Here is a 20,841-nt window from a genome sequence, read left to right as displayed (position 1 = left end):
GAACATCCTGGTGATCTCTGTCACCGACTCAGTCGTCTGTCTCAGATCCACGTACTCCTGATCCAATCGCTCCCGCTCCACAAGAGGAATATACTTCGCTCGGAACATGTCCACAAACTAATCCCAAGTCACAGCGGCTCACTCGGCTTCCGAAAAGATCTGGGTTACAAACTCCCACCAATCCTTCACACCCTAGCGAAGAAGATTCAACACAAACTTCACCTTCTGGCCCTCGGGACATGAATACGTGAAGAAATAACCCTCCACGTCAGAAATCCATCTCAAAGCGATGATCGAGTCCATTTCGCCTCTAAACTCTAGAGGCTTCGTGTAACTGAACTCTCGGTTGATGTAGCTGTAGAAGTAGCTGCCTGCAGAACGGCAACATAGCGTCGGTCAAACTTATCGATCAACATGGTCTTGACCGACCCAAACAACTCCGAAATCGCCTCTCTGATCGCCTCTACCACCTCAGCAGCAATGGTCCGACGGATCTCCTCCTCATTCAGACCTGCTCTCCTAGTGCCACCAGCACCTGATCCTGAACCTCCAAAAGTTGCCATACTGAAAATATACTAGGGAAATATCCGACATCAAAACATAGTGCTCAACACACCAGGCCACACTCCTATTAGTTCCTTAGTAGCTCTGAGATTCCTCCTGAATCTCATACGGAACCTGTGCTTTCAGTAGTACGGGCCCATACTATTGGTTTTTGAGCATTCTAACACTCCTATGGTGTACATGCAACTCTATAAACCTTGGATCTATGTTTTCTCTATTATACATGCAAATATTAACTATTCCAAGGTTTCATCCTAACTAGCATATTACGAAGCATCTATACTACAAAGTTCTAGTTAGATGACATACCTTTTGATGTAGCTTGATGTCTTCAAGCTTTAAGAGCTTAGCCCCAATAGTGTGGAAGTCTCAAATGGAATCACAAATCACCAAAACACCTTGGAAGAACTTGAGAGAATATGTATGCACTCTAAAATCGGCCCACTCTTATTTTCACACACTTGTTCCAATTTTGTGAGCCAAGGACCCCTTTATATATTATGGAGGATTAGGGTTACATCCATGTAAACCCTAATACCCATGACCTTTCATTTACATAGGATCCATGGGTTAAAAGCTCCATGAACCATCCATGAAAGCTTAGCCCAACCTAAATGAACTTGGCCCATTCCATATATATAAGAGTCCATATTTAATTAGTTCTTTTTTATCACTTAATTAATTCTAAATTAATTCTTGATCAATACTAATTAAATAATATGATTCCATATTAATATATTAGAACTTATAATATATTAATATAAATCATAAATATACTATTCTCAAAAGACTATCCATATAAATTGTGCCGGTGAAGTGCAACCCAAATGGACCATGCCGGGTCGGGTCAAGTACATACCAAATATAGTTATGGACTTAGACATTAATCCAACACATACTACCTTCCACACCAATCCATAGTTGATTCAGAATTCATCCCAAGGTCTTAAGGAACTGCACTAGACTATTCCTAGGTGTGCTAACACCCACTTGATACCACGAGCTACAACTAACTTCCTAGGTACTCCTCCTAGGATTACCCTTACTCATGCACTACTTGTTGCTTTTGTGCATGCTTGTTGTACACAATACGAGATCAGATAGACTGTCGAATAACCGACCTTACCTTAAGTCCACAACCAAACAAGGAACAAGAAGTAAGGCTAAGTCGATCATTCTAAGGCTATTCAATCCCGACCATATAAAATTAATCAACATACACGCAAAAATCACAAATCAAGTAATATATATCAAGCGAACAACTCCCTATATCATAAGGCATCATAAAAATCAGGCATTTCTATCCAACAGTTCCTAAAAGAACCTTAGCTTATCCACTAGCATGCTTTCCTAACAATTCACATATCATCAACATCAAAACTCAGTACATATAACAAGTATAGGTATTTTGGGAACCACTCTCCTCTTCAGGCTCTGGCTGACTGTACACACCACATCTTCCTGTAAAACCAAAGTTAAGTCAAGGTCCACGTTCCCGATCCCAAGCCAACAATCAAACAAGAACATGACAAACCGAGTCCATGTCCTTAACCCAACCATTTTATTATAAATTATTTTTGAAAACATTTTGTGAAAATTCTCAGATCCTAGTTAGAGACTGGATTCACACAAGTGTTCCTCCAATTCGCTCAAACCAAGGCTCTGATACCAACTTGTAACGTCCCATTATCACGACCAAAAAATTTCATTTTATTTAAAGTAAAACTTCCCAATTATAAAACCATTTTAAGAAAACCATTTATTCTCAATTACAATTATCAAAAATCAGAGTATTATAATGAACGCGAAATCCTCAATGTTGTTGATGAGAGTGTATAGTCCCGCCTTCGCCTTCCCAAAGTCACTGATGTTACCTAAAACGATAAACAATTAGGTAAGAATAAATCTTAGTGAGTTTCCTCCAAAATATCCCATACGATAAACATACAAGCATGCATAACGACCCACAACCTCCCGATTGGAATGCACAAGCCCAATCAGTCCTTGGACTGAAATGCCAACATGCAACGGGTCCAATTAACCATTGGGCTGGAATACCCAAGGTTTGTTGGCCTACTGCCTCAACCCAACCGCTCTTCCCGAGCCTCCGTACCTACGGCTTACAGCCGACCCGCACCGGGTATCTTGGCCTACAATACAAAGCAGGACCGCCTCAACCCACTACTACCATATGTCGAAATATAAATAATCAGGATCAACTAGGAACATAATACATGCAAACAACAATCATACAACTCACTACCGCCTACTAGTCCTCTCACAACACACAATCCCGCTACCAGCTAATTTCCATGAAATGTGTAACCATAAGTACCCAGATGTGAGATAGCCACCCAAACAAATGTGTTGGGTATTTTATTCAAAAATACAGTTTCACAAACGGTAAAAACGGCAACGGAAGCTTTAAAATTGTTGAATAAAACTAAAACTATTTTACCCACCGATGATCGTTTTGCAAGAGTTAGAAAGATTAAAACAACCATAGAAAGAAAAGTGTTACAACCTTTGAAGACTTTGATTCTCATGGGAGATTGGAAGTTGATGAAGTATGGCATGAAACTCCAAGGTAGAAGTTCTCTAGATATATCCACCAACAATAAATCAACTTGATAAGACGGTAGTCTTCTTATTGTAATAAAAGAATCTCTTAAGCTCGTAAGACAAAAAAACTAGTTTGTCTTCAAAGAGAGTATTCAAGTATCATCTTCATCTTTATGTTCTTAACAATTTAAGAGACAAAAAACTAGAGAGAATATGGAGATAGGAAGCATAAAATTTCGTGGCTTTTAGCTAGTAAAAGAAGAAATACATGCAAGCCTTTTAATCATCTTAATCCAAGTCCTTACCCATTGAGTCTTGATGCTTTAATACACCATGCCTCTAGCAACAAAAGGCTACAAGTGTAAGAACATGGCTTTATGATTAAATAAATGTAAGCATGTCTTATTTTCCCTTTATTGTTTCCGTGAATATTTTATATGTAACGCCCGTAGATCCGGGCTAGTCAATTTAGAGACAATGAGCATCAAAAATGAGTTTTTGATGGAAGATTATTTAGAAGGAGTAATATTAACCAAGTTGTAGAATATGTCACAAGGGTTTCGTACATATAAAGAATGCCGAAATCCGAGTTATAACGAAGAAGTTATGGCCCGTCGAAGTTTCGCGACAAAACCGGCACGACACTACGCGACGTAAATAGTGAATTTACGATAGATGACTTTTTTGCCTTAGTAATCTAAACAAAAGTTGTAGTATACATTAAATTGAGAGCGTGCATAAAAAGAACGCCCAAATCTGACTTCGTATGAGGAAGTTATGATTTTTCTAAGATTTGGCCTAGCAGTGCACGGCCCGAAACTCGAATTTTAGATCGAGCGGTTTTAGGCCAACGCGACCTAAATGAGAATTGAATATCTCATTAATAGGAACTCAACGACAAAAAGACAGACTAAAACGGAGTCCGTATGTAGAAGTTATGAATTTTACGCGGACATTTAACAGTGTAGTCACCTTCTACTGTTAAATTTAAGATCGGTCAAGAATTAGCCGATGGAGTCAAAAGGAAAGTTGTAGATCTTATTTTTACCTACGTGTGGATATAAATAACGTCAAAAACGGAGCTCGTATGCGAAAGTTACGGATTTTAGAAGTCGGAAGTGTGTTGTGCGAAAATGGTGTTGTGGCACAATCTTGGCCATTGCTTTCTCCCCAAGTCTTGCCACCAGATGGTGACATGTGGCACCAAGTTCAGCCATATTTCACCCTATATTTCACCCTCATTTTCTTCACACCTTTCCAATTCTTTCTTCTCTCTACACTCTCTCTAAACCTCCCAAAAACTCCCCTAACGCTAGAAGAAAGCCCCGAAGCACTCGACGACTCTGAGAAGAAGAGCTTTCGGCTCGGAAGTCCTGCCCCTGCAGAGCCCAACTTCTAGCCAAACCCCCTCGTAGGTAAGATACGCCTACCTAATTTTTAATATAACTTTTATTTAAATATAGTAACGTTATTAGGACCTTATAATAACTATTTGAGCTATTATTATGGGTTATATAAGTGTCGTTATAATATCTTTTTAACCACTTGCGGTACGGGGAATCCGGTTTGAAGGGCCGCCTGGGTTGTTGGATTTCAGAAGTGCTATATGCCAAAATGATCCTGCCCTCCGGTGTTTCATGTCTGGCCCCTGTCTGTACATAGTGGGTGAAGAGTATTGTTTTAACGCTTATATAATAGTAATAATAGCAAGACTATTAATTAGTCTCGTTGAACATTAGACTAAACTCTAGTGGTAATGATACTAGGTTTTGTCAAAGGAAAATTGTTTTAAGAGTAATGAAGTGCTGTCCGAGTGCCGAGCCACCACCTTTACAGGTGAGTGCATAGTTACTTTCATCTTACACATAGATATGAAGTATTTTATATAAATTACGTGATATGTGTGTATACTGTCTGAATACTTGCTGTCTATGTAAGGGTCGAAATGTTGTAATTAGTCGAAGTATGTTTTGTACCCTTCGAACATTTTGTAATATATTTTACTAGGGCATCGTATTCGAAGCTTAACGCATAGTCCTTAGTATATTTTTTGTACGCTTTCCTCTCCTATAAATAGGAGTGTTTACTAGAGTCATAAAAGTAGTCTTTATAGAATTGACATTTGAACTCTGTAAAACTTGAGAGCGTAATAGAGCTGAAACGAGATCATATTTATATCGGTGTTCAAATCTCGCAATCCTACTTTGATCATTAAACTCTGATTCATTTCATACTCGATTCATTGTTTCATCAATTGGTATCAGAGCAGGAATCATATCTCTGATCTGATTTTCATCTTTTCAAAAGTTTTTAAATCAACTTTTTGGTTTAAGAAATTCCGCACTTTTTGAAAGTGAAAAAAAAATTCATTGGATCTAAGTCTGTGATTCGATTCTGCACTTGAATCATTGAATCGAGTGTTCTGCTAGTGATTCTGATTTGAATCATATAGTTTGTTGTCAAATTTTCAAAGTTTCTTCAAAAATTCTCAAGGATTTATTCCTTACATCAATGGCGTCTTTCAATCTTAATTCCATGACTTCATTCTCTCATCTTCTAGGATCATCCACCAAAATTCCTATGCTAATTCCTGAGTATTACGATCAATGGGCTGATCGTATGCAGTATTATCTCAACGGATTGGATGAAGAACTGTGGAATTGCATTTCTGGCAATCTCAATCCACCAACGAATGTTCAACCAATTGGATCATCTTCTGGAAGTTCTGAAGTTGAGAATCAGTCTGATCGTCTGAAAAAGCTAGAGAAGAGATGCATAAGAGAGCTAAGAGGTGCTTTGCCTCCAGTTGTTTACAACTATGTGAGGAGTTGTACAACTACAAAGGAGATCCGGAACATTGTCAAGGAGAAATTTCAGGGGAGTGAGAAGACAAAAGTTAACTTAGTGAAGCAATGCTTAGTGGAACTAAAGGACTTCAAACAGAAAGATGGTGAAACGATTGAAGTTTACTACGATCGTCTTAATGAATTAATCTATCGATGCAATCGATATGGTATCACCAGATCAGCCATGGAGTTCAATTTAATTTTTGTTATGGGTCTTCGTATGAGTGGCGTAGTGTGAGCATGATGGTTAAGAATCAACAGAGCTTTGATACGTCAACTTTGAATGACTTGTACAATCAGCTGAAGTCTCATGAAAGCGAAGTGAACGAAATTGCTGAAGAATCGAAGGCAAGTTTGGGAGGTCCACTAGCTTTGGTTTCGAAGATCTCTGAAAGAGAAGCTGAGAAAGATGTTTCAGATGAAGACGAAGGGTTCATCATGAATTCAGATGATGAGGCGATTGCTTTCTATTCAAACAATCGTGTGAAAAAGTTCTTCAAAAAGCCATTCAATCCGAAGGCAAAGTCATCTGAGACAAAAGGGAATTTTATGAGTAAAAATGTTGGGGATGAGAAGAAGAAGGAAGAGAAGAAAGATACGAAGTTTATTGAGGGAAAAACAGAGAAGAAGTTAAAGGGAGATGCTGGGATTGATTGTCATTATTGAAACGGGGCTAATCATTTAGCTAATTATTGCATGCTGAGGAAGAAAGATGAGAAAAAGAATAAGACGAAGGATGAAGCGTACTATGTGGAAAAGTTGGAGGAGGTGCGTGCGAAGGCAAAGAATCTTTCATTAGTTGCTCGTGGTGAACAAGAAGAAGATGGAACTTATCAAATTTGGTCATCAGGATCAGATGATGAGGAGATGCGAAATCCAAACCATGGAGCAATGTTTGCAAAGATGGAAGAAGAATCAGCTGAGGAGGCATACGAAGTTCATGGGAGATGCTTCGTATCAAAAGCCGCTGACAAATCTCCGATGACCACAAAGGTACGTAATATTCTTGAATCTTTCAATATTCCAATACATGCTTATAATTCTGAATTAGTATCTTTCGATGAAACTGTTACTTATTTTGATTCAATTGTGGTATCTGCTAGCAATGAGGCTAAGAAGTTGTCTATGCAGTTGCTAGAGACACAGAAGAAACTAGATTCGAAAATTACTAAGATAGATTGTTTAGAACTTCAAATAACTAATATCATGGTTGATAGGGATAACTTGTCTAGTGAATCTAAACTGTTGTTAGCTCAGAGGAACATTTACTGTAATTCGGCAAAAAGATTGTATGGGAAATTAACTGAACTACATCATTCGTGCGAACTCAGTAAAGAACAACATAGAAAATTGCTGCCATTTTTAGCTTATGAAAGAGCTACGGTAGATAACATTTCGTATGATTGTGAAAAAGAAATAGCTGATTTTAACAAAGTTCCGAATGATAAGTATAGATATGGAATAGTCCAAGTAGATGAATGTCTTGATTCAACTGAATTGGTTAAAATTGTAAATGATACTTTGACTAAGTCTGAACAAATTCACATCTTGAAAAAGACCGAGAATTCAACATCTGATTCTCAATCTAATTTTGCTGATATTGAGGATAATTCTGACAATATTAGTGAAATCAGTGATATTGAGGATGTTGATTGTTCTCAGTTGTCTATTATAAATGTTGCATCATCATTTAAAGGAAAAGAAAAAGGTAAGGATTTGTTGGTTGAGATTGACACTGATCAACCCTCAACTTCGAAAGTTTGTGATGAGGACTTTGTGGAAGTCAGATACAGCCAAACAGATGATAGTGATGGTGAGAAAGAAGAGAAACAAACGAAGAAAAAGATAGTTACAAAGGAAAAAGAAATTCCTCGTATAGTTGTTGAACAAGTGTATGGAGATACACAAAAGTTCGAAAAAGTGCTGACTGAACAAGGTGCTCATTACCTAGAAGCGAATACGGTGGTTTACCCGATCTTCAAGTGTACTGATGATGTTGTTTTTCCAAACCAAGTCTTCGTAACTACTGGAAATGTTGAAAATATCAAACCCGAATTAAAGAAGTTAGTTGAGGAGGATAATTCAAAAACAACTGATGAAGGCTTTTTCGCAAATCAAAACACAATTGAAAACAACTTAACAAAGAATTTGTATGTGTTTCAACGACAAAAACCACAAAGCCAATGGGTTGAAAAATCAAAAATTGAAAAAGAGAATACAAAACATGTTGAAAAGGAAAATGAAAAAGTTGTCAAACTAAACTCTAAGTAATTTAAAGATCAAATTGACAAATTTTCGAAGGAAAACAACATTTCAAAACGACAAGCAAGAAAGAAAATTTTTTGGCAAAATGTTGAGTCTCAAAAGATGTCTGAATCACAATCAACCAAAAATGTTTTCAAAGCTAAAAATTCCTCTTTTTCAACAAAAACCCAACATTCATCTCAATCAACTCATACATGGTCTGAAGTGAATAAGCAACCAAAGTTTTCGAAAGTTTCTGACACTAACAAATCAAGAGCATTTTCAAATAAATCTAATTCAAATCAACAAGTCTTTCAAAATCAACATTTTAAAAATCCCAAAGTTAATTTTGTTCCTCAAAAGCCAAATTTTCCTAATCATACGAAGAAACAAACACTAAAGGCTTCGCATGAAAAAGGCATAACTTCAAGGAAAAATATAGATCACTGGCTCGAAGGACGAGGAAAAGTTTATCAATCCAACAAATACTCAGAAAAACAAATCAACGAGGCTTATGAAAAGTATGTCAATACTTCTTCGAATGGAAGTTCATCCTCAAAAGATTTGAACACCTCCATCAAAGCTTGGAGACCAGTCACAAAAGCGAAGACAGTTCAGTCACAAACTCAAAATGCGAAGGGTAAAGTCAGTATACATCCGAAACCAACAAAAACTTATGTTTCAGTTCCTACAAATGATGATGTGGACATTATTGATAGTCTCAAAACTAAAGTTTGTGACTGGGTCAAAAATTCTTCATTCAATTCCATGTTGAAATCTAATTTCCAAGGACCCAAAAAGTCTTGGGTACCTAAATTTTTCCACTGATTGTAGGTACTATGTGACGAGCAATATGATAACAAGTGGTACATTGATAGTGGTTGCTCTCGTCACATGACTGGGAAGAAGGAAAATTTACGAGATTTTCGAAGTCTCAAAAATGTCGGAGTAGTAAAATTTGGGAACAATCAAAAATGTCAAGTCAAAGGATATGGAAAGATCACAAATGGACAATTCACAGTGAATCGTGTTGCATATGTTGAAGGTCTCCAACATAACTTGATAAGTGTTTCTCAACTTGTTGTGGGCACTGGCAATCAAGTTCTCTTTAACGAAGAAGGAAGTATTATTTCGAATGTCAACACAAACGAAGTGTTACTGAAATCCAAAAGGAAAGGTGACATGTTCACTCTAGACATCAATCCGATTATAGGCAAACATGCAGTATGCCTTCTTTCGAAAGCCACATCTGATCTAAGCTGGCTATGGCATCGAAGACTTTCATATCTCAACTTTCGAAACATCAATAAACTGGTGGTACAAGATTTGGTAAGAGGTTTACCTGTACTTAAATTCGATAATGACTCTTTATGTGCAGCTTGTGAAGTTGTCAAGCAACATAAACAAGGTCATCCAATTACGATAGATTCGAAAATTGTTGCACCTCTGGAGCTTTTACATATTGATTTGTGTGGTCCTTCGACTGTTTCAACTCTCAACAAGAAACGGTACATTTTAGTTATTGTTGATGATTTTTCCAGATTCACGTGGGTTTATTTTCTCAGGCTTAAATCCGAAGTTGCACAAATCATGATTGATTTTATCAAAAAGATGGAAACAACATTAAAGAAGATTGTTCGAAAAATCAAGAGTGATCATGGAACTGAATTTAAGAACAATGTTCTTGATTCATTTTTGGTGGATAAAGGGATTTCGCATAATTTTTCATCTCCATACACACCACAACAAAATGGTGTTGTAGAACGAAGGAATCGCTCACTGTGCGAAGCAGCAAGAACCATGTTGGCATATGCGAATTTACCTCAATATCTTTGGGTTGAGGCAATATCAACTGCATGTTTTACTCAGAACAGATCTTTCATACACAGGCATTTTAATATTACACCATACGAAATTCTGAATAATCGTAAACCTAATGTGAAATTCTTTCATGTTTTCGGATGTAGGTGCTTTATTATGAATCTCAAGGATCATCTTTCGAAATTTCAAGCAAAAGCTGATGAAGGGATTTTTATTGGATATTCGCACAATTCTGTCGCATATCGTGTGTTAAATAAGCGAACACGAAAAGTGAAAGAAACTTTCAATCTCACATTCGATGATTACTATGTTAAACAAAATGAGCATAAATTTGCAAATCATCCAATTTTACAAGAAACACAAGTTGAAACTAAATCTTTACAAATTGATGATATTGATTATGATTTGCTTTTTGGAATTTCAGATCATGCAGTCGATGCTGAAATTCATGCTCCTGATAATCACATACCTGAATTTGCGAAGTTTACTGATGAATCAACATCAACTCCTCAAGAAATAGGCGAAAGTATGCAAAATAATCCAGTGGAGGGGGAGCACTTGGATTCGAATACTTTAAATGACGAAGTGCATTCTTTCGAGGGGGAGAAAGAAAAATTAAATGTTGATGTTGAGGGGGAGCCTAGAGTTGAGGGGGAGCATAATGTTGAGGGGGAGCATATAGAAAATATTGCAAATAATAATGATTTTGATGATGTTTGTTCGATTGCAGGTTCTGAGAATGATGATATATACGAAGATGCTCCTTTGGAATTTGATCCAGCATATCCATCAATGGAAAAATGGACAAGAGATCATCCGAAGGATCAAGTAATTGGGAATCCACAAGAGGGAGTTTTAACAAGAGCTCAAATTCGTGCAAAGAATGAGGTATTGAATACTCATCAAGAATTTTGCATGTTCAATGTTTTCATATCTAAAATTGAACCAAAAACAATTAAGGTTGCAATGGAACACTCAGATTGGGTTGTTGCAATGCAATCTGAATTGTCTGAATTCGAACGAAACAAGGTTTGGAGATTAATTCCTAAACCTGAAAATGTTTTGATTGTCGGGTTAAAATGGATTTTCAAAAATAAAACCGATAAAGATGGAAATATTGTTCGAAACAAAGCCAGACTTGTTGTCAAAGGATATTCACAACAAGAAGGAATCGACTATGAAGAAACTTTTGCCCCTGTCGCAAGACTCGAGGCGGTTCGTATATTTCTGGCTTATGCAGCTCACAAGGACTTTGATGTTTATCAAATGGACGTGAAGTGTGCATTTCTAAATGGAGAGCTTGAAGAAACAGTATATGTAGAACAACCCCTAGGTTTCATTAACGAAGAATTTCCAAATCATGTTTATATTTTAGATAAGGCAGTTTATGGTTTGAAACAAGCACCACGGGCATTGTATGCAACTCTAACCTCATTTTTGAAACAATCTAAATTTAAACAAGGATCTGTTGATCCCACATTATTTCGAAAGAAAGTGGGGAATCATCTAATGCTTGTTCAAATTTATGTTGATGATATTATTTTTGGCTCAACTGACCCTGCTTTGTCTAGAGAATTCGAAGATTTGATGAAGAGTAAGTTCGAAATGAGCATGATGGGAAAGATCAATAATTTTCTTGGTTTGAATATTCGTCAAAACAGAGAAGGAATTTTTATCAATCAAGAAAAATATACAAAGAATTTGCTCGAAAAATTTGGATTGACGAATAGCACAAAGTTACGGGTTCCAATGGCAACGGGCATAAAGTTAACACCATCATTAGATAAACCTGTAGTTGATATAACTTTATATAGGAGCATGATTGGTTCATTACTTTATCTTACAGCAAGTAGACCTGACATCATGTTTTCTGTGTGTAACTGTGCTAGGTATCAATCTAATCCACGAGAACCACATCTCACTGCTGTGAAGAATATCTTTCGTTATCTTAAAGGAACAATTTCATTAGGATTGTGGTATCCTTCGAAAACTGGGTTCTTTGTACAAGCATATTTGGATGCAGACTTGGGTGGATGTAATCTTGATCGGAAAAGTACAAGTGGTGGAAGTCAATTTCCTGATGGCAAATTTGTGAGCTGGCAATCAAAAAAGCAAACATGTGTATCAATCTCAACAGCTGAAGCAGAATATGTGGTTGTTGCTGCTTGCACTTCACAAATAATATGGATTCAAAGTCAATTACGTGATTATGCAATTAATATGAAAAAGATTCCATTATATTGTGATTCTCAAAGTGCAATAAGAATTTGTCATAATCTTGTGCAGCATTCGAAGACTAAACATATAGCTCTTCGTTATCATTTTATCAAGGATCACGTGGAGGATGAGAATATTGAAGTACATTTTGTGAAAACAACTGATCAATTAGCTGATATTTTAACGAAGGCATTAGATGAAAAATCTCTTGTGCGAATTATAGAAGGACTTGGAATGATCGATGGAAATTTTGTTCCATGCGAAAAAGGAGAATGATGGTTGACAAGGAATGAATCAGAGGCGCTGAATAAAAGATAAAGCAAAGTCATTCAGCATTCAGCGGTTACTGTTCATAGTCAACGCTTCGACCCCTTCGAATTCGCACATTTATCAGTTCTTTTAAGGGTTGATTCTGAGGTTACTGTTCATAGTTAACGCTTCGACTCCTTCGAATTCGTACATTTGTCAGTGATAAAGGAATAACAAAATTTCGTGTGTTTGCAACAAGTACAGTATTTTTTTTATCCAAAAAGATTTTCTTTTATGTTTGTCTTGTACTTTTCGAAAATATCAAAAATTCAAAAAGATTTTCTTTTGTTTTGTCATTCAATTTTCGAAAATTTCCAAAAATACAAAAAGATTTTCGTTTATTTTGTTTTTATTTTCGAAAAATTCAAAACAACAAAAATATTTTAATTCTTACTTCTCTTTAGTATTTTGTTGCAGAACATCATGAAGATATAAGATGGAATATGCTTGCAGTTCTAGGGTCAGGTTCATTTTTTTCGTATGAATCAATCAATATTTTTCGCATTTTGAACTAGTTAGGTTGTCCCTAGAAGCATGCTGCTGCATGTTGTCCAAAAGCCTCAAATGACTCAATGTGTGTGTACGAAAGCCTTAATGAAATTCTTCATATGAAAATTTCTTCCCAATCAGGCTTGTATTCACATTAGTCTCCTGAGCTACCTGACTCTTCTCATATGAGTAAAGAGTTTACTGTTTTGTCCAAATATAACAGAGGTACACTTCGTGTCTTTACCAATCTTTTTCATCTAAAATTTCTTTCACAATCACACACAAAGACATATATCCGAGAGGTCTCTGATCAAACCCATCGAGACTTAGATATATCAAAACTCTGTGTTTATGATCTGACATCATGAGACCGTGATGAAAGTGAAACCCAATTTTCATTAACTTTTAAGGAATTGACGGGGAACTCAGTTCCAGATTGTCACAAAACTTTTGTTTCTGTACCAAAATTCAAAACTCCAAATCATATTCATTTCGAATGAGTGGTCTTGATCAAACATTCGAAACCCACGATGTTTGTTACCCAACAAGATCCAGCTTATAATTTTTTTTTCATGAATATGATTTCCGTGTGAGTTTACTTCGAATCTCAAAGTTACTTTAAACATTTTTCAAAACACACTTGTCACTGACTACACTGGTCAAACAAGTAATTTCAGTTACAATTACTCACCTTATGTTAAGGCTGATATGTAACGAAATTTATTAAGCCACCTAAGTAGCCTTATAAAAGATGCCCTTCGAAACTTCTCTACAAGTTTTCGATTGTAATTCACGGGAACATACACAAGCTGTTGATCATCTCTCTTGATGATTAACGAAGCAACCTTTGCCCGGGGTTTAACTGCATTCGTGTCAAATTAAAATTTTGACATCACAAAATCCCAAAATTTTTATTTCATTGTTTCTTGTCTAACTTTCTTTGGAACACTGCACTCACGAAATCCTTGAGGTTCTGAGTAATACCAACTCAGGCTGATGACTTCGAACTTCTAGCGTATGACTTCGCTTTTCAACCCAAAAGTGAAAGAGCCTTGCTTCCATACGAAGAGTCATAACGGTTACAAATCATCTTGGGGATAACAATACAGGCTGTCTGTATATGACGTATGGTATTTTGTCCGGTTCTCTAGGAGATGTGACAGTTCCTTTTTGACGCATGGCTACTTTTACGCAGTAATGGTCCGATTTTCAAGGTGCCACGTTGGATCTCATTAAATGCATCTCGCTTCAAATTCAAAAATCAGGGTTACATATAAAAGGGGATTCAAGGGTTACTTTTCAATTTACGCGATCAAAACAAACAACTTTCTAAATTCTCTGTTCATCATCATCCTCAAACCCTAACAATGGCAACTTCTGCTCATGTCGATTCTCATACCACTGAAGATGCCTCTTCATTACCATTAATGAAGATTCAAGCAACAAACTACTATCTGGAGGGTGAAGTTTCTCAGTACCCGGAAGAACTGAAGATGCTAATCGTTGCTTTAAAGAATTTTGTCCTGTCAAAGGCGATGTTTAATTCTTTCTCGGTTCCATTATCCTGGCTTTCACAAGCAGGATCAACTGCAACCTACAACAAAGCCTCTGATACGATCACTTTTCATCTTGTGAACGAAAAAAAGGTCAGGTTATCCAAGAAAATTTTCTGTCAAATTCTTGATATCCCGAATACACCTCCATATGTTGCTGTTACTTTTCCCCAAATTGTTCACATGTTCAATGAGATGGGTTATCAGCCACCATTGTCCAAGATAAGTGATTTTAAAAAATCTGGTCTTCCTCGACTCTGGAATTTCTTGTTTGGAATCTTTCTAAGGTGTTTAACTGGGCGTTCTACTGGTCTGGATAAAGGAAGGATGGAAGTGTATGCCATGGTAGATGGTATATATTATGATCTTCAAGTAGATTATTCTACTCAACTATGGAAGGAATTTCAAAAAGGAGTAGAACACACGAATGCCACTCACGGTATTTCGTGTGCAAGATACTAGAGTCTGATTTTGCAACATTTTTACAATAAAGAAGGAATTTTGGTGCCAAATGATGAAGAAAGAGCAGTTTTCCAACCATACCACTATCCAAAGGATGTCACCGATAATGCTGATATTTTTCCATCAGTTGCTAGAATTCCAGATGCTATGCTTAAAAGAGTTGATCCTTCGAACTCTGTCTTGGTGGCATATTTGCAGACCATCGATTCTACAATTTAAACTGGCAAACTCCTGGATATCGATGAAACAAAATCCAAGAAGTCGAAGAATACTGAAACTGAATCAAAATCTTCGAAATCTTCGAAGAAGAAGCTTGTGGTTGTTGAAGTATCTGTTGCTGAGACCCAAGTGATTGAGCCTATCATTGCAGAAACTCAAGAGAATGTCCATATTCCTTCGAATATTGGAATGTTTCGAAGGATCAAAATGAAGTCTACCCATAAACGCAAGTCTCCTACACCACAAATGATTCGAAAACCCCAAATTACACATCAAGGTGTGTTAATTAGAAAGGTGCCAGCACCGGTTTCTCCAGTATCCAAGAAATGAATGGCTGAGGATATGGCCAAAAGGTTGTCAAAGAAAAGGAAGAAGAAGACCCGAAAGCTGGTGATTTCTACTGAGTCGACTGAAGATGATGAAGAACGAATTCTTGAAACTCCTATTTTTGCTCAGACTTCGACTCCTGAGAAAATACTCATCATTCCACCCGAAGATTCGATTGCCAAATCAGTTCCTGAGGAGGTTCGAACTTCAGGCATCCCTGCACACGTATCTCATACGGATGCAAATGTCAGTATGGGTGAAGGAGGTTCGAAACTTGAAACTCAAGGTCTTGTTACTTCTGCTCCTTTCGAACATATTGTTTCTTCATCACCATCTATTATTCCCATCACCATCTATTATTCCCATCACATCAACCATAGATTCACCTACATTCGAACACATTATCAATCAACCATTCACTTCAATTTTCTCTTCTCAATCTACTGATCCACCCAAACCAACTTCACCTATTCAAGAAACCATTAAAATGGAGACTGAGACTGATAATGAGGGGTTTGGTGGTACATTTTAAGAATTGGAGTTTCACGAAGAGGAAGAGGAATTTCCTGATCATATGCTGATGACCATGAAGCAGTATAAAATTCTGAATCAGAAATTAAATTCCATAATTCAATCTCAAGCCGATCTTGGAGGTGGTTCATCTGTTTCTAGTTTGGAGATTGATTCTATGCTCAAGATGTTCGAAGCCAGAATGGTGACCAAAATATCTGGTATGATTAATGATTCTGAATCTTGAGTCTTGGAGAAAGTTGATCTCAATGATCAAAACACTGAAATTCGACTCAATTCTCAAAGTTCGAAATTTGCTAGTGATTTGAAAGAGTTAAAGAATGTAGCAAAGGAACGACATGTGCTTTTTGTTCAAGATGTGAAGAAAGTACGAGAGGATGTCAACTTGCAGATTCACGAACTTTGTGATGATATGAAAAGAGAAATCGCTACGGCTCAACAAGACTATACTTCCTTGCATCAAAAAGTTGATATAATTTGTGACGCTGTCACCAAATTTGTCAAGTTGTATGAAAATTTGAGTCCTCAAATTTCTCAAATTTCAATAACAGAATGTGCGAATTTTGTAGAAGTAATTTCTCTACTCAAGGAGTTAAAGGAACTTTCTGTCAAGCCGGTTTCGTCTCCACTGATGACTCCTGAATTTTTGTCTCAGAAGTTTATTCAATTTGAAGCCATTCTCAACAAGCAACTTGCCCCTCTCTTTCGCATATCAAGTCTTCTTCCAACCACAAATGCCCCACCTGCTATCACAGGGGTGCAAGGGGGAGAAAGGAAAACCAGTGAGTCGAAGACTAGTGGAGAAGATGCGAAAGTAGTGGGAAAAGTCTTTTCTTCGAAAATCCCAACAACAAAGCCAGTAATAGTTTCGGCTGGGATGGTGACTTCTACAGATGTAACAACATTACCCATTACAAGAACTTCTTCGAAAGGGATTGTAATTGGTAAATCTTCGGAGACTGGTGGAAGTGGTTCAATTCCAAAAGAGATAATTGATAATCCAGCATTGAAAGACAAGGGGAAATCGATTGTTGTCGAAAAGTCGAAGGAAGAAAAGAAGGCTGAAGCTGAAGCTGAGATCGAAAAGCTCAGAATCGTTCAAAGTATAATGGCTCAGCGAGCAAGTGATCCAAAGGGAATGGATAAAGGGGATCCAACGAAACACTATAACTATGAAACAATCGAAGCCAAGGTTGCATTCATTCACATGTATTCGTTTGAAAAGAAACCAAAGCAGAGTTACCTGGTCACGAATACTAATGCAAGCCAGCTGAATTTCCCGATAAATGAAATGATGTTTATCATGCCTCAGTTCAAGGCAGAAGGGAATTTTAAAAACAAGGATGAAGGGACACACATGAAAATTCGTTTTCATGCTGTTTTAGGAAAAGCCCCTGAGGATGTTTGGTCTTTGATCAAAATCAAGAAAGTGATAAGTATGAAAAAGGATGTGGTTTTCGAAAACACAGTCCAAAATTTTAAATATGTGGTTGCCAGGGCAGATAGAAAAATTTGCGAATTCACTGTTGCAGATTTTCCATTAATGAACTTGTATGATCTTATACAAGTTGCATTACTTTTGAAAGATAAATCCTTTTCATTCCTTCAAAACACAGAACCAAAAGAAATCAAGCTTGGAGTTGCTCACATCAAAATTTTTATCGAAAATTACTATGAGTGTTTGGCACTTACTGATGTGGAGTTAGCTACGGCTAAAGGAATGGAAATAACAGCTCCAATGGCTCCTTCGAAGACACAGACAGAATTAAAGAGATATGCTGATGGTGAGATATGTCTGAAACCTTTTGGAATTGTCTTCGCAGGGAAAGACAAATCTGGGAAGTCAAAGCAGTTTTTATTCCAAGCGTGCGAAGTGGAAAGGTACTCAACTTCTCAATATACGAACTTAATTGTTCGTATAAATCACTACAAGAAGAACAATGAAGGAGATAAGAAAGAGTTGAAGAAAATTATCTCTTGGTACACAGAGATTCGAAGGATGTTGCTGTATTCCATTACACTTCTTACAAACTGAAGACTTCGACTATGATTACAAAGGGGGAGATTGTAAGGGTCGAAATGTTGTAATTAGTCGAAGTATGTTTTGTACCCTTCGAACATTTTGTAATCTATTTTACTAGGGCATTGTATTCGAAGCTTAACGCATAGTCCTTAGTATATTTTTTGTACACTTTCCTCTCCTATAAATAGGAGTGTTTACTAGAGTCATAAAAGTCGTCTTTACAGAATTGACATTTGAACTCTGTAAAACTTGAGAGCGTAATAGAGCTGAAACGAGATCATATTTACATCGGTGTTTAAATCTCGCAATCCTACTTTGATCATTAAACTCTGATTCATTTCATACTCGATTCATTGTTTCACCAGTCTATGTTGGATGAAACGTTTTATACATGTTTTAAATGATCTAAACTATATATGTATTTTATATCTACAAAATGTGGTGGGTAAAACATGGGTAGATTAGAGGTGAGATAAATGATGAGCGATAAGAGATGAGATAAATGATGAGCGATGAAAGATGAGATGAATGATGAGCGATGATATATGAGTGATAAAATATGGTGCGAAGCGATGGCCTAAGTGATGACCTAAGCGATGAGCCAAAGCGATGAGCCAAAGCGATAAGCCAAAACGATGAGCAAAACGATGAGCAAAACGATGAGCCAAACGATGACCCAAGCGATGGCCCCGTCATCTAGCAGAGTATGGATGACAACCACAGACTATTCTAGACAGTCTAGTGGAACACTAGCAGGCTCGTAACCTGTAGGTGTTGTGAACGATGTGTTCACCCGGTGTACTCTAAAAAAACCCATTGACATATATTGCGAGTGGACTCTCGAAAACGATACTGTCAATAAACGAGATAAACCCTGGCGACTATGCAGATTTAGTGTCGATTCCTTAGGATACTCCTTAGGAATGAATGAACAAGGAATAGCTGAATCTTAGGGAAGATCCTTAAGAGTAAAGAAGATAATGGGGATGGGTAATTGGGTTGATTGTTTGATGTTGAACATAATAACTATATTATTGTGGGTTGAAAACCCAATGTACTCACCAGGTTTCCCAACCTGACCCACTCAAGCTTATTTGTATCACAGGTGTTGATATGAAGCTACTTTACACTAAGAGATTTAAAAGAGATGTAGATCACTAGTGTAAATGAATGTAGGTTCTGTTTATGCTTATGTTTCTATATTGACGATGACATCCCAAATGTTTTAAAATAAATAAAAACACATTTCTTCGGAAATGCTTTGTTAATGTATTTATCATGTTTTTTTTCTGGGAACAAATTCCGCAACATTTTTATTAAAAGAGGTACTCTGATTTTTATAAAGCATAAACAAAATCGGTCTTTTCTGGCCAAGAAAATGGGGATGTCACAGTAAACAACAAACTAGTTTTTCTATAAAAACTCTTCTAATTTTTATAACTTATAAAACATATAAATCCATAAAGACAAAAACCCCTTTTGGTCCAAAAAGATGTACATTACATAATAAACCATACCTTATGATATATTATGATATATTTTGATACTTAACATTGAAAATTAATACTTCCATGAAATAAATAATTTCCAATTAATTACAATATATATATATATATATATATATATATATATATATATATATATACACATATATATATTTATCAAGAATCAAATTCTTATAAATAATATATTTTCATCAAGTTGTTGTTAGTGTGACCCTATAGGATCATATGTTATTAGCAATATCATTATATAATGACTCTTGGGCATACAAGATCTTTCAAAATGATCCTACTCTAGAGCCACAACTATAACGCCCGTAGATCCGGGCTAGTCAATTTAGAGATAATAAGGGTCGAAAACGTCTTTTCGACAAAAAGATTATTTCAAATAAATAATCTTAACCAAGTTGTAGAATATGTCTCAAGGGTTCCGTACATATATAGAACGCCGAAATCCGAGTTATAACGAAGAAGTTATGGCCCGTCGAAGTTTTTCGGCAAAACCGGCACGGCACCGGAAGACGTAAATAGTGAATTTACAATAGAGGACTTTTTAGCCTTAGTGATCTAAACAAAAGTTGTAGTATATGTTAAACCGAGAACATCCATAAAAAGAACGCCCAAATCTGACTTCGTATGAGGAAGTTATGAATTTTCTAAGATTTGACATAGTAGTGCACGACCCGAAACTCGAATTTTAGTTCGAGCGGTTTTTGGCTTACGCAACCTAAATGAGAGTTGAAGATCTCATTAATAGGAACTCAACGGTAAAAAGACAGACGAAAACGAAGTCTGTATGAAGGAGTTACGAATTCTTCGTGGTCATTTAACAGTCTAATCTCATCCTACTGTTAAATTTAAGATCGGTCGAGAATTAGCCGATAGAGTCTAAATGAAAGTTGTAGATCTTGTTTTTACCTACGCGTGGAAAAAAAGAACGTCGAAAACGGAGCTCGTATACGAAAGTTACGGGGTTTAGAAGTCGGCAGGGTGCTGCTGCAAAAGAGGTGACGTGGCTGATTATGGGCCAAGACTTTCTCCCCAAGGCAAGCCACCAGAAGGTGACATGTGGCATGGACTCGACGAGTAGAGCTATTTTCCAGCCTATAAATAGAGGTGTCGGGTTCCCTCATTCTTCACACCATTCCAACCTCTTTTCTCTCTCTCTCTCT

This window comes from Lactuca virosa, chromosome 4 (genome assembly GCF_052849685.1).
Source record: "Lactuca virosa cultivar CGN04683 chromosome 4, Lactuca_virosa_CGN04683_v6, whole genome shotgun sequence".
NCBI classification, from domain to species: domain Eukaryota; kingdom Viridiplantae; phylum Streptophyta; class Magnoliopsida; order Asterales; family Asteraceae; genus Lactuca; species Lactuca virosa.
Note: the sequence above shows the minus strand (reverse complement) of the source record.